General features: G+C 37.1%; 1 protein-coding gene across 1 annotated transcript in view; it reads right to left on the reverse strand.

Moving 5' to 3' along the window:
• Positions 1–15,660, reverse strand: part of LOC146005375 (CIMIP2 protein CG18335-like) — a 46,716-nt gene that overhangs the window by 8,735 nt on the left and 22,321 nt on the right. The window lies entirely within an intron of this gene.

Below are 15,660 nucleotides of genomic sequence, written 5' to 3' on the forward strand. Positions count from 1 at the left end.
AAAGTTTTTCATGATTATAAGGGAAGGTTTTTACATTTATTTTGTGATGACATAATTGTTCATAGTGCTAATGAGAAAGAACATCTGGAACATTTACGTTTAGTACTGCAGAGATTATGAGAATATGGGTTAACAATGTTGTGTACGAGATTATGTACTTTTGAAATTGCCTGATTTAAATAAACCGTTTGTTATTCAATGTGATGGCTCCTTGAGAGGATTCGGCTCTTGTCTCTTGCAAGCGGATGAAAATAATAATCTGAGACCAGTGGCTTTCTTTTCTAAAAGAATAAAGGAAGTTTATAGAAAACTAACAATTTATGAGATTGAACTTATGAGTTTAATGCAAGCCATATCACGTTTTGAATACTGTTTGAAAATTCAGCCTTTCATAATTCAATTAGATAATATGAGCCTGAGTTATATGGTTAAACAATCCAGGAAATATTCCAAATATGCGAGGTGGATGGAAATGCTGCACATACCCTCTAAGCAAAATGTGACTTCTGATTTATTATCTCGTATGTATGATTGGAGAGAATATCAGACGGAAGAATTAGATTCTGATTATGTTAGTAATGTTAATTTGACCATGTTGGTGAACCCATTTCATGCCGATACCTTGAAGAAAGAAATGTTGAACGATCAGGAATTGGCTAATATCATACGGCAAATAGAGCAAGGTATAAATCTACCAGATTATAGATTGCATCGAGGTTTCTTGTACAAAAGAACTAAAGCCAAGAATTTTCCTTACGGGATATGTGTACCAGATAATTTGAAACACCCTTTAATATTATATTATCACACTAATATGCGAACAAGATCTCATGGAAATTTGTTGAAAACACTTAAGCGTCTGCAAATACACTTTACTTGGGAGCATATGTCTCAGGATGTTAAGGATTTAGTTCAATCTTTTACACAACGAGCTAAGTGTAAAAACACAACCCCTGAAAATATATTAACGTCTGAAATTGTAACAATTCCCATGAAAAGGTTGTACATACATATTTGTGGGCCATTACCGGTATCTGATAAATATATTTTTGTTCTGGTAGATGGTGCATCTAAATTTTGTGTATTTGAGCGAATTAGGAAATTGAGTTCAAAGGTCTTGATTGATAAATTACATCATATCTTTATGACTTATGGTTATTGTTATGAGATTGTATCAGACAATGCTTCATATTTTGTATCAGATGCATTTACCAGATATTTATTTAACCATGGAATTCAGCATATTAGATTGTCTGTTGGCAATCCTCAGGCCAATTTAAGTGAAAGATACATACGTACCTGGAAAACTGCCTTGGGATGTTACTATTCAGCAGATCAAACTACTAAATGGCATGAAGGTTTGAGAAAGATACAGTATAGTTTAAATTGTTCATACCATCATACATTGAAATATACTCCATCGGAATTGTTTTTGGGAAGACAATTGTGGGATCCATTGGAAGATCAATGGCAATTATCTGATTTTGATTTTAATGTATCAGATGGTAATTTGCAAGATAAATGGAAAAGAACTATCAGAAATATGCAAAGTGAATGGGAAAAGAGAAACAATTGTATAAGAAGAGATATGCTCCCATAACATTTCAAGTCAATGACAAGGTATTGGTTAGGACTAAGATTAAATCTTCCTTGGAGGACAAGATAACTGAAAGTATTTCTAATACGTATGAGCGTCCATATTTCATAAGTAAATTTCTAACAGAGAATTCAGTTCTGGTTAAGAAAGTTGATGATGAAAATGTATGTTCTAAAGTACATGTGAATAAATTGAAAAGATATTTGGAGCCCAGGAGAGGCAATAAATAATATGTCATTTTACGTACTACCTGGATCGGCAAGATCTCAGAATTTATGTAAGGTTAATGAAGAATTCTCCCATCTTGTGAATGTAAATTATTGTAGATTTTGGTGTATGTTGCCTGTATTATAGTGAGAATGGATGATTTATATTCTTTTTGAATATTTACAGGCGATGGAATTGGAGGGATGACATGCGCAAATGCCTATAACTATTACGAAACCTCGCTCTAAAGCTTGAATCTTTATTATGTATGAACAGTATGTTTGAAATGTGAATTCTGAGATATGTGTAACTGGGAGTACGCTATGTGCTGAAAAATTGTATTTTGGGGGGAGGTGTTGTTTTGTCAGCCCATAGTGTACAATAACTCATTGGTGACGTATTGAAAACTCAATATACATGTAAGGTAGGGTATGCCATTGGCTAGGCTTCTGCGCTAGGTGAGCGAGGAGTTTGGCGTGGCAGATCCTTGCCGACTGGGCGAGACGTAGGACTAACTGGACACAGGCTGAGTAGCCTATACTGTTTTTCCGTTTATTACCCTTTTTGGGCCTGCATGGCCTGGTGGAATTTGCCTAATGTTAATATAGTTATTTCGACTTCTTAAAAGTGCTAAGGAAGGATTTTTTTTAGGGTAGATTGCTCCGGGTCATGTTGGCTGTTGGGCGGGGTTGCAGTTGACTCGTATAGCCGTTACGTACTGACTTTTGACGATTTAATTGGACGGACTGTTACAATTTAATGGGGAGATTATACTTAGTTATTATTGTTGAATAAACCAAAATGTTGTTCTTAGGTGTTTAGATGGGTTGTGAATGAACCATGTGATACATATATAAATGTGGAAAGTATAATCTGATTTGTTAATAAATGTTATGGTTGAATGAATATTAAGCTTTACATTAAATAGTTTAATTGCCTACTGAATGATAATTAACTTCCACTGCGCCGATAAAATAATCCACTTCGTCTGATGATGAAGACGAACGAGTATTATATATTAGGTCCGATTTGAGAAAGTTAAACATGGAAATGGCTAAAGAAAATTTGACTCAGTTAATAGCTACTGTACCTATAGTTAAGGAAATTAGTGCTGAAAGCCTGTATTGATTTCTGTATGTATTGCAGGGTATTAAAGACAGAAAAATGTTTCCTTCTCAAGAGATTATGCTCGCAGTTTTACGCAAATTAAATGCTGATATGGGAAAATTATGGATGAAATGTATAATTGAAAATATCCCTTGGAATGATGTAGTTCAAATGATATTAAATAAGTATGCAACTTCTATTGGGAGGCAGTATTTATGTAATAAGTATTTAATGGGTAATCAAAGAGAATGAAACTCCCTTAGAGTATTTCGAAAGTAGAGCTCGAGCTGCAAAGATTTTGCAGTATGATATTGATGAAAGTACATTTGTAAGCTATCTTGTGGATAGACTTAAACCTTAATATTCCGAAAAACTGTATCTAAAGGGGATATCGAATACCTTAAATGATTTGCAGAACTAGTTAAAAGTTTTGGAAAAACTTTCTTATTTGTCCAAGGAGTTTTTGGGATTGCATAATATGGAAAGACAATTCAAGGCTAAAGGTCATGCATTCAAAGACTATACTCCCAAATATTGTCGTGAATGTTCAGCAAGTGATAATTTTGAGCGATGGTGCCCGGTGCAGGAGAAAGGTGCTCAATTTGCCTTGCAAGGATCGCGTAGTGACATAGAGGACTCAGACAAGGTGGTGAAACTAATGTGACTGCTGTGTTTGTTGACAGTAAAATCAATAATCCGAATTTACTGGCATGTTTAGATTAGACTCTGCGTCAACATATAGTTTAATTAGTGAAAGTCTATTGGAACGAATCAAGACTAGAGGAAATGTTCGAGAATGGGATCTTGATATGCGAGTGATAGTTGGTAACAATAACCTTATGAATATTAATAACGAAGTTATGTTACATGTTATTCTTGGAAATTTATCGTGGACAACAAGCTTTCATGTTTGTAAAAACATGCCTCTAGACTTAGTGCTTGGTGTGAGGTTTCAAAAACAGTGCAATATGGTGATTAACTATTTAGAACAAATTGTTCGTTTTTCCGGAAGTGATGAGAAAATTCCTATCAAGTGGACATCTGAAAGCTTATGCAAAAGTTTTCGTGTTTTACAGAATATAGGTCAAAAACAAGATCGTCCTTCATTTCCTGTACGTTCTCCTGCCCATGGTTCCGCCAGCAAGGCCGAGGATTCAGAGCTCGGTGTTATCAGCGCTCGAGAACAGATCAAGGTCAACATGAAGCTTTCCAGCAGGCAGCAGGTGCGAACCAGGAAAACTTCGTCAAAAATGTAAACACTGGTGAGAACTCCTTTTGTGGCCAATATAGGACTTCGTGGAGGCCACAAGTGAGAAGGCGTGGACTCGAATCCAGATCTTCTGATGTTTCTGGCGCATTTTTTGGACAGTTTGCATTAGAGGATACTGAACAACAATTATGTAAGTTGAAAAGCGAATTTTCTGATGTTATTACTTCTAAGCTAGGACGTTTAAAGAACTTTTAGTATAAAATCAAATTATATGATAATGTTCCTGTGCATCGGAGTCCATATTTTGTTTCGCCATCTAAACAACATGAACTAAATGGAGTGATTACGGAATTATTAGAACAAAACATTATTTAAGCTTGTTCGTCACCATACGCAGCACATTGTTTTGTAATTCCTTCTTCAGGGGGGACTAAAAGACTTATTTGTGATTATTCTGCAGTGAATAAGAAAATAATATATGATGCGCACACAGTGGCTAATATGGAAGTAACTATGGCTCCATTGAGTCAGGGGCGAGTGTTTTCTGTTATTGACTTACAAAGAGCGTTCAACCAAGTAGAGATGTAACAGCCTTTGTAACTCCTAATAATCAGTATAGATATAAGGTCATTCCATTTGGCATTACGTAGGGAGACAAATTTATGGTAAATAAAAACTGAGGAGAGCGGTAAATAAAATGTTAGATCAGCGGTATATACCAGCGGTGGAAAAAAAAATTGGCACACACTTTTTCATCATGAGAGGAAACAACATGCAAAAGAGCTATAAATTGATAAACTACTTCATTTTTATATACTGTACACATACACAAGTACTTAGCTGTCCAACAAAAATAAAACATCAACACAAAATCACTTCATTTCTAAATTGTATATCTCAAGTGATTTATTCATTGTATGTATTTAAAGCATGTCCTTGCTGTCCAACAAATAAAATAATCACTACTGCACATACACAAACACATGTTGAAAATCACATGATGACAAACAAAATTCATTCATGACTGAACACAAATGACACCATTGTTTTCCCTGATGTGCGGGAACAGACAAATCTTATCGCTGCTACAGCTAGCAAGTTCAATGAAACTGGAAGTTGAGTAGACATTCGGGGGAAGAAAGGAATGCAGCTTGACATGGAGCGAAGTTTTCGAACTGAGATTATGTGCATGGAAAATCCCAATTTGCAGCGTCTTCCTGATGTGATCGAAGATAAAACGTTCTTCAGGTGCAAGTGGTAGGAAACTTTAAGCAAACGTTTCGTTACAAATCGACAGTTTTCGCGCACAACCTCGATTGCCGATTTTTGCGTGTTTTCTACTTATTTTGATGATATTTCACGGTTATTTCGCGAAAAAGCGTTCATTTCGTGGAAAAGCACACATTTCGCATTACTTCGCGAATAAAACTCATGCATATTTCATCATACGGGGTGTAGTTACGTGCAGAATGTTCAAAATTGCATCTTTTTTCCACATTTCGCGATTTCGCGCATCGTGAAAATTCAACGTCCTAGGCATTAGTATTGGGCCAAGTTGCATTTCACGAGTCATGAACAAAGTTTTTCATGATTATAAGGGAAGGTTTTTACATTTATTTTGTGATGACATAATTGTTCATAGTGCTAATGAGAAAGAACATCTGGAACATTTACGTTTAGTACTGCAGAGATTATGAGAATATGGGTTAACAATGTTGTGTACGAGATTATGTACTTTTGAAATTGCCTGATTTAAATAAACCGTTTGTTATTCAATGTGATGGCTCCTTGAGAGGATTCGGCTCTTGTCTCTTGCAAGCGGATGAAAATAATAATCTGAGACCAGTGGCTTTCTTTTCTAAAAGAATAAAGGAAGTTTATAGAAAACTAACAATTTATGAGATTGAACTTATGAGTTTAATGCAAGCCATATCACGTTTTGAATACTGTTTGAAAATTCAGCCTTTCATAATTCAATTAGATAATATGAGCCTGAGTTATATGGTTAAACAATCCAGGAAATATTCCAAATATGCGAGGTGGATGGAAATGCTGCACATACCCTCTAAGCAAAATGTGACTTCTGATTTATTATCTCGTACGTATGATTGGAGAGAATATCAGACAGAAGAATTAGATTCTGATTATGTTAGTAATGTTAATTTGACCATGTTGGTGAACCCATTTCATGCCGATACCTTGAAGAAAGAAATGTTGAACGATCAGGAATTGGCTAATATCATACGGCAAATAGAGCAAGGTATAAATCTACCAGATTATAGATTGCATCGAGGTTTCTTGTACAAAAGAACTAAAGCCAAGAATTTTCCTTACGGGATATGTGTACCAGATAATTTGAAACACCCTTTAATATTATATTATCACACTAATATGCGAACAAGATCTCATGGAAATTTGTTGAAAACACTTAAGCGTCTGCAAATACACTTTACTTGGGAGCATATGTCTCAGGATGTTAAGGATTTAGTTCAATCTTTTACACAACGAGCTAAGTGTAAAAACACAACCCCTGAAAATATATTAACGTCTGAAATTGTAACAATTCCCATGAAAAGGTTGTACATACATATTTGTGGGCCATTACCGGTATCTGATAAATATATTTTTGTTCTGGTAGATGGTGCATCTAAATTTTGTGTATTTGAGCGAATTAGGAAATTGAGTTCAAAGGTCTTGATTGATAAATTACATCATATCTTTATGACTTATGGTTATTGTTATGAGATTGTATCAGACAATGCTTCATATTTTGTATCAGATGCATTTACCAGATATTTATTTAACCATGGAATTCAGCATATTAGATTGTCTGTTGGCAATCCTCAGGCCAATTTAAGTGAAAGATACATACGTACCTGGAAAACTGCCTTGGGATGTTACTATTCAGCAGATCAAACTACTAAATGGCATGAAGGTTTGAGAAAGATACAGTATAGTTTAAATTGTTCATACCATCATACATTGAAATATACTCCATCGGAATTGTTTTTGGGAAGACAATTGTGGGATCCATTGGAAGATCAATGGCAATTATCTGATTTTGATTTTAATGTATCAGATGGTAATTTGCAAGATAAATGGAAAAGAACTATCAGAAATATGCAAAGTGAATGGGAAAAGAGAAACAATTGTATAAGAAGAGATATGCTCCCATAACATTTCAAATCAATGACAAGGTATTGGTTAGGACTAAGATTAAATCTTCCTTGGAGGACAAGATAACTGAAAGTATTTCTAATACGTATGAGCGTCCATATTTCATAAGTAAATTTCTAACAGAGAATTCAGTTCTGGTTAAGAAAGTTGATGATGAAAATGTATGTTCTAAAGTACATGTGAATAAATTGAAAAGATATTTGGAGCCCAGGAGAGGCAATAAATAATATGTCATTTTACGTACTACCTGGATCGGCAAGATCTCAGAATTTATGTAAGGTTAATGAAGAATTCTCCCATCTTGTGAATGTAAATTATTGTAGATTTTGGTGTATGTTGCCTGTATTATAGTGAGAATGGATGATTTATATTCTTTTTGAATATTTACAGGCGATGGAATTGGAGGGATGACATGCGCAAATGCCTATAACTATTACGAAACCTCGCTCTAAAGCTTGAATCTTTATTATGTATGAACAGTATGTTTGAAATGTGAATTCTGAGATATGTGTAACTGGGAGTACGCTATGTGCTGAAAAATTGTATTTTGGGGGGAGGTGTTGTTTTGTCAGCCCATAGTGTACAATAACTCATTGGTGACGTATTGAAAACTCAATATACATGTAAGGTAGGGTATGCCATTGGCTAGGCTTCTGCGCTAGGTGAGCGAGGAGTTTGGCGTGGCAGATCCTTGCCGACTGGGCGAGACGTAGGACTAACTGGACACAGGCTGAGTAGCCTATACTGTTTTTCCGTTTATTACCCTTTTTGGGCCTGCATGGCCTGGTGGAATTTGCCTAATGTTAATATAGTTATTTCGACTTCTTAAAAGTGCTAAGGAAGGATTTTTTTTAGGGTAGATTGCTCCGGGTCATGTTGGCTGTTGGGCGGGGTTGCAGTTGACTCGTATAGCCGTTACGTACTGACTTTTGACGATTTAATTGGACGGACTGTTACAATTTAATGGGGAGATTATACATAGTTATTATTGTTGAATAAACCAAAATGTTGTTCTTAGGTGTTTAGATGGGTTGTGAATGAACCATGATACATATATAAATGTGGAAAGTATACTGATTTGTTAATAAATGTTATGGTTGAATGAATATTACGCTTTACATTAAATAGTTTAATTACCTACTGAATGTGCGCCGATAATATAATCCACTTCTCACTTCTTTATTATTTATAAAGGGAAAATAAGAGACGTACAGGATTATAAGTGTAAAGGGTGATCTTCTGTTCTAGTTATTAGGCCTTCCCGATGGCGCAGTGGTAGAGGCGTCGCCTCGTAATCATGGAGTCCCGAGTTTGATACCTGGTGGAAGTACAAGTTGTTCCGATCCCACTTTAAACTCTAGGTCCAGTTCCGATTAGCCTTACTGTGCATAAAGTGGACTTAAAACACCAAATCAATCAATCAATGTTCAGGTAAAGTACCCAACAGTCAACCACACTTTCCCATAGTACATCCCAGAAACTGCTTCTTGCAGGCTAACGAGGCTCTGGTTCCTGTGTGTCCTTGTGTGTGCTGTGTGATCCTTTACAGCCTCAAATTTTTATTGATGAAGAGATTTTAACCTCGGAAACAGTAAGTTCATATTAGGTAATAAATGAATGAATTGGTTTTACCAATTGAAGGAAGAAGTTTTTACAATTGAACTAAGAAGTTTTTAAAAGCATATTTTATTTTGTTGTTAGGAACGTCTTCCATTTCTTATTAGTTAAGGGGCTTATACTCGTATTGTGTGCGTGGTATGTAATAATCTATGTGTAATGTATAAGTGTAATCTGTCGTGTTAGCAGGATCAAGAGATAAGCGAGGTTTCCAGCTGTGGGTTCGAGGACGTACTGCCCTAGGCACTGGCATAGTGCAGCTTTGATTGCCTAGGTTGCAGCACCTTACACAACAAATCTATGATGTAGGTGTTGATATGTCCATAATATAAAAATCAATCAATCATTCAGCTCAGTTATTTAGAATTGCACTAGGACAACCAAAGAGACAACGTAGCTAGATGACTTAGCGTAAAATACAAGGACCAGGTCAGAACTTTATGTTTTCAAACCTACATTTTGAAATTTTGAAAATTTTCAAAAATCCAAAAATGAGATTTGTACGTGACAGATAACAAAATTTACAAGGAAGGGGAAGTTTCACGTGCACCGCCAACATGCCATGATACATATAAGGTGTGATATGGGGATAGGCCCCATACATTCTTCGATCTCATCATTTTCGAGATGATGTGATCAGCACCACGTTCCAGCTGTCTTTACCCTCCCAGGGTTACCCCCAGGTACCCATTTTGTTTCAGGCTGGGTAAGCCCCACAGCTGCTTTATGCGAGGACAAGGGCGGAAAAGTTCTGATCTTACATTACACACACGGGAATCGAACAAGGGTCTGCTACGTGTCGGACGCCACACACACTTCTTTTTTTTTTTTTTTTAAAGGAATGCCCTAACGAGTAGTACCCTCTCATACACTTTTTTCTCACCTTTCACACATAATTTTTTTACTATTGAGACGTTAAGCTGACGGTGTGTTCACCCTGCTAACCACCCGCTTCACAAAGACTACCAACTCTAATGCCAAACCCTTTTCCCATACCATCCTTCAATTTCCACTAAACTTTCACTGTCTTTGCGTGTCTCGCCTACAGCGCTAGAAGTAGGATTAACGGACCACTGGTTTGATAACTGAAATAAAATCCTTACTATTAAGTTCTATATATATAAAAAAAATACCACCCAAATATAAGATTACAATTGAAGTATTGTGTTATCTAAGTTTTCTTGCTTTTTGACCAGCCCTTGTGTATGTCTTGACATTTACCCAATTTGTTCACCCTGATTTATTTCAATTAACTCAATACTAGTAACTGATCGTTGAGTTATTTATCAAAGTTCAACATCAAACAATGACCCATAATTTGTCATTCAACTGAGTATTCACTTAAAGAATGCTCCCCAACACTGAACAGTTGACCAATGTAGGATGCCCTGTATGTCAAGATAAAACTGATTGATGTCAATTAAAATGAACAAATTCCAACTAACTAGTTGGTTAATTACACACCCACTTGGATACTCATTGACAGGACATTGCCACATAAGATCAATTCCCGTTGCCTATCCTTACATTCTTCAAGAAGTTTAAACAGGACGAAGTGCATATACAATCATTTAATAACCACTGACTCGAACATGAGTTTTTTCCGCTTGCTGGAAAGGAACTTCACATTAATACAAATATATAGGACACTAAATATATTAAAGACCTTGTTTTTGGGTGAAATTGTATCACGTTGCTTGTTTATAAGATGTAAAATTTATTCAAACAACAGAAAGGTAATAGTTCAATCGCACAAATAACATCTTGTTAAATCAGTTCTGTTCTCAAAATTACAAGATATCTATGAACAGAATTTTCACTGCCAATAATTATCTCTTTTCATAAGCAAGAACTGATTGAAAGTTCAGAATTAATAGGTGAAAGATCCGCTATTTCTGGCATGACCTTTTTTTAAAAAAAGATTTGTTTTAAAAAACATAGGTATCCAAAAACTGATTACAGCAGTTTATTTGTATACATCCCTTCACCAACCACATTTCGCGCATTTCATATGCTCAATTAAAAATTAGAGGGATATCACATACAACATATTTTCCTAAGAAACAATTCAGCCGATTTTTTTACCTGAGTTTGGCATGCCCTATATTGTTTAAACGCCAATCGTTTACGCCTTATGATAAGAGCTTTACTTTCTTATTTATTTTGGCCACGTGACATCTACTGAAATTACCCTATAACTTTTTTTCTCACCTAACCGTTGTAATCGTACGATCTTTTATTACTTAAGTCAATCGATATAGCGATTTTTACATGAATTTGCAAGGTTTCCTTTCAGTTGCAAACTTTCTTAATATGGCGTCGCACTTTTCTTTGTTATGTACACGATGTCCAAGTAGATCAGACACGGCTTTTTGTCAATTAACACTGCACACGCATAGCTAGCTATGAACGGGGTATCTTAATCAGCAGTACTTTTGAATTTCGATACAAAGTGTCTCTCGAGAGCAATAAAGAACAAAGCTTTTTACTTACGTACTTGGGGCGGGGGGTCGATTCAAGAATTCAGACAAGGATAAACTTCACCACTTCCCACTCCGCGACGAAGCATCTCCAAAGGAAATAATAGCAGAATGATTTCATTGGTAACTGTATTCCTTATTCAGAGTTTCTATGTATTCCTACTCTCCAGAATATTATCCAAATAAACCGTTTCTTGCACCGATCAGCTGCTGAAGCCATCACCTTTCTCGTCCATGTTGCGAGCTCCAACCCGCTTCCCGCACGAATTCACATTCCCGCGTCGCTCGTTCAACAATTCATCACTTTCAAAAACCGCAGGTTCCATTAACTTTGTAAGAAGTTGCACACGCATAAACATTACAAATATATACATGTAGAGTGTGACAAGGATCTTATATGTATGTTTGGTGTCTGTAGCATGATCTCCCCACATCCATAGTTATTCATTAAAGATTTTATCAAATTTTAACGTTCCTAAAGTGTGTGTTTTCTCACATGAAATCTTGAACTCACGCTCTACGCAAAAGGAAATCTCCCTTAGCCTGGAACCAGAGTGTTAACTAGAAGCATCATAAATATGCTAAAAAGGCTATATTTAACACGATATACAACACACTTATTAACAAACGTAAATATGGAGTTAGACAATCAAAGAAGTCGATTAATATTTAGTAATTGAAGAAATTATATAACTGAAATTTGGAACATAATTAAAGAAACAGCTAGCGATGACATTCTTGCATTTAGGGTGGAGATCGCACCAAACCGTAGTTACCAGCCACCTTGCGTGAATTCTTACAATTAAATGAACCAATCACTTTCAAATATATCGAGAAATTCTAACATTGAATCGAATTTATAATTACTTACTCAAAATTGACAAACATTTAACAAATTATGACCATACTCGTCATACTATATTCTCCGTTTTCTCATTGCGGACGAACGCAAATATCCATGTTTCCTCCTCGATGGCCCAGCGGTAGCGTCGTCCCCTTGTAACGAAGGGGTACCTTGTTCGTTACCCGGTGGTGGCACATAGTGGTTCGGATCCCACTTTAAACTGTAGGTCTAGTCCCGATTAACCTTACTGTGCATAAAGTGGACTTAAAACACAAAATCAAGCAAATCAAGCAAATATCCATGTCCTAACAGGGATTCGAACTCGGGATCCCTGTTGCGTAGATTTTTTAAGCACAAAGTGTGTAAAAGATAATAACACACTATCGATAGGGTGAAACAGTACGATTATATAGGCATGGTGGGCAAGGCACGTACTCAAGAATAAATGTAAGGCAATATTTGCGTTGGAGAAAACAAGGAAAGTGAAATACGAAGTACCAAATATACCAATCAAAATTCTGGAGGGGGTCTACGAGGCCACAGTTAAGGCAACACTGTTCTATGGCATCGAACTATGGGTCTGGGAGGGAGGGGAAACCGTAAACGTCGTACAGTCTACATTCCTAAAACAAGGGCTAGGAGTAGGGAGGGGTATGGCAACATGTGGGTCACTTAGGGAAATGAGAAAATTGAAAGAGGAAGTGGATGCCAAAATGAGGAGCATTAAATACTGGGCAAAACTGATCACCATGCAGGGGGGAAATTTGAAGAAACTCTGTGTACAATCGCAGATAAGTGGGAGTAATGGGAGGCAATGGGTAGCTAAAATAAAGACAGAATTATACAGTATAGGGCTGGGATGGGTGTGGGAAGGGGAACAGAGGGAAGAATTGATATGCAGATGCTAGGGGTCATACGTGCCAGACTGGAAGACATTAACAAACAGAAAATTTTGGCACAATGCCACGCAAAAATATCCTTAACATCAGCGAAAATAGTGGATACGGATCGAGAATGGGGAAGGAGGAACTACGTGGATTTGTGTGGAGCAAAAGAAAGGTCAGGATTGGCCTGGTTCAGACTGGGAGGTGGACACAATTTAAACTAAAACGGGAGGACGGGAGCGTAGAATGCCCGCTATGCGGTGAAGACGAGACGAAATTTCATATTCTCCTCCAGTGCAAAGAAACAGGGGAGGCAAGACAAAAATATATCAGGGAAATGAATGAAGATAACATTGAGAATATAATGACAAGCGTTATTAGGAGGGAGAGACCGAGAGGGGGGGAGGAGCAAATAAGGAATCTGGGAACTTTCCTACACTATGCCTGCGCAAAGAGAGCAAAGCATCTCAGTGGGGATAGCGAACATGTGTGAAACGGGGGGAGGGAGGCTACTAAATAAATAAATATAGGGGAAGGTGGAGCACTTTGCAACACTTTTCAGTTTATTTTCTTTATTCGAAAATTGTTACAGTTGGAACAAGTTGCAAATATGCTATGAAATGGTACGTGTTTTGGCTACTTAAGAAACAAATATGAAATTGTAGTTTTGAACCTCAAGTGAGAAAAGTATGTTAATTTAAAGCAGGTCCGAGTGTTGCTATGTGCCCCATGCATGGGGTAACATTTTCATGGCAGAAGGAAACTTTAGGTCTACTCACTACTGAAGACATTTGTGTGCAACTTGGACCCGGCATTTCAATTTGCGAATGCAAAAGTTCACTTTGAACATCACCTGAAGATGATTTAGTTGGCAGTGCATCGCACCTGGCATTTTGGACTATGTCATCACTATCAGATACGAGAGGCCTACTATCTACCTGTCCGGCTGGATTTGGTCGATCTGAAACGAAACACGACGCAAAGTCGCTTTCTTGGGATACGTCAGAATTGAAGGGAAATATTCCTGTTTCAGCAAAACCTGATGTTATGTTGGTAGGGGTAACTGCATTCAAAAATGCTGTTTTAACTATCTGTGGTATGTCGTAGATTGTACGAGTTTTTCCTGGATGATTCTTATGCCAAGAATCAATTGCTCGGCCACACACTTTCTTAAATGGGGCGAAAACACTGACATCTAAGGGTTGTAGTCGATGCGAACAGTGTGGAGGAAACGACAAAAGGGCAATATTATTATTTTTGCATTTATTTAAAGCTTCACAGCTGAGATGGGAAGAGTATCAATAAAAAGAAGCACAGAGGAGTTTTCGTTAGGATTCTCCTGCGAAATGAAGTGTCGAATGAATTGGACAAACGTCTCCTCTATCATCCAACCTGAACAAGTAGCTGCTCCAATGCAGTCTGTTGGGCCATCTCGAATGAAATGGTTCCGAAAATTTTTACGTGGAAATATTAGCATTGGAGGTATAAAAGTCCCTCGAGCACTTACTGTCACAAGTTCACCTTTCCTGCACTGCTCACTATGCCAACCTGGTTTGTTTCTTTTCGATCTACAACCTTATTTGGTTTCATAACAGTTGTGACACCAGTTTCATCCATGTTCCACATTCTTCAGGATGAATAATTGTTTACGGACAGAACTTCGGAAACTTTGTCAAAAAACATGAGCACATTTTCTTTGTTGAAACTGGACATTCTTGATAAAGAAGTTGATTCAGGCAAGCGCACCGAAAGATCTTTGTTTCTCTGCAGGAATCCCCTGAACCATTCAATACCAGCCATTCCGTTTACCGATCACGATGAAGGAGCACTTATAGCCTATCAAACTTAACTGGATAGAGATGAGCCAATTTTCGCACTTCCTGTGGTGTTAATCCAAACATAATCTCACTGGAACACTGCAAGTGCATTTTGAAGATATTCTCTTCTTCCTCTGAAAACACTTTCCACGGTTTCGCCTAACCACAACGTGTGTTGGAACGACAGTAAGCGCAACGCAGTAGAGCCATCCTACATAACCTAAAAAGCACTGTTGCAACGTGCCTGCTGTTGCAAGGTGCCACTTTCCCCTACGTGAGAAAATTTAGGAATCACTCAGGTAACAGTGCAAGTGTAGTAAAAGAGTTGAAGTGAAATAGTGTTTGTGAACTCCCAAGCAGTGTGAATGTGGAAGTAGGCAGAGGAGGAAGGGTGTAGGAAAATTGTACTAATTTTTTTTCATCCTTGTATGGTATGTACAGCTGTAAAGGCTCATACTTGAAATAAGTTATATTCTATCGTATCGTACCCAAGGTATTGGGTAAGAAGTCTTAGGATAGCAGGAAGCAGAGAAAGGAATGCAGAATAAGCAATTAGGCAAACGTGAGGTGAGTGTTGGGATTGTCAGGAGGTGGGTGCAGTTGGCGAGTTACGCTATTCTATTCTATTCTATTCTAATGACACACTAGCAAAAATAAAGAATAATATACTCCTATCATCCCTATCGCTATATACGTAACCCTAGTGACAATAAGGATCCA

The sequence above is a fragment of the Lepisma saccharinum genome, chromosome 23 (assembly GCF_977018435.1).
Source record: "Lepisma saccharinum chromosome 23, izLepSacc3.1, whole genome shotgun sequence".
Classification (NCBI taxonomy): Eukaryota; Metazoa; Arthropoda; class Insecta; order Zygentoma; family Lepismatidae; genus Lepisma; species Lepisma saccharinum.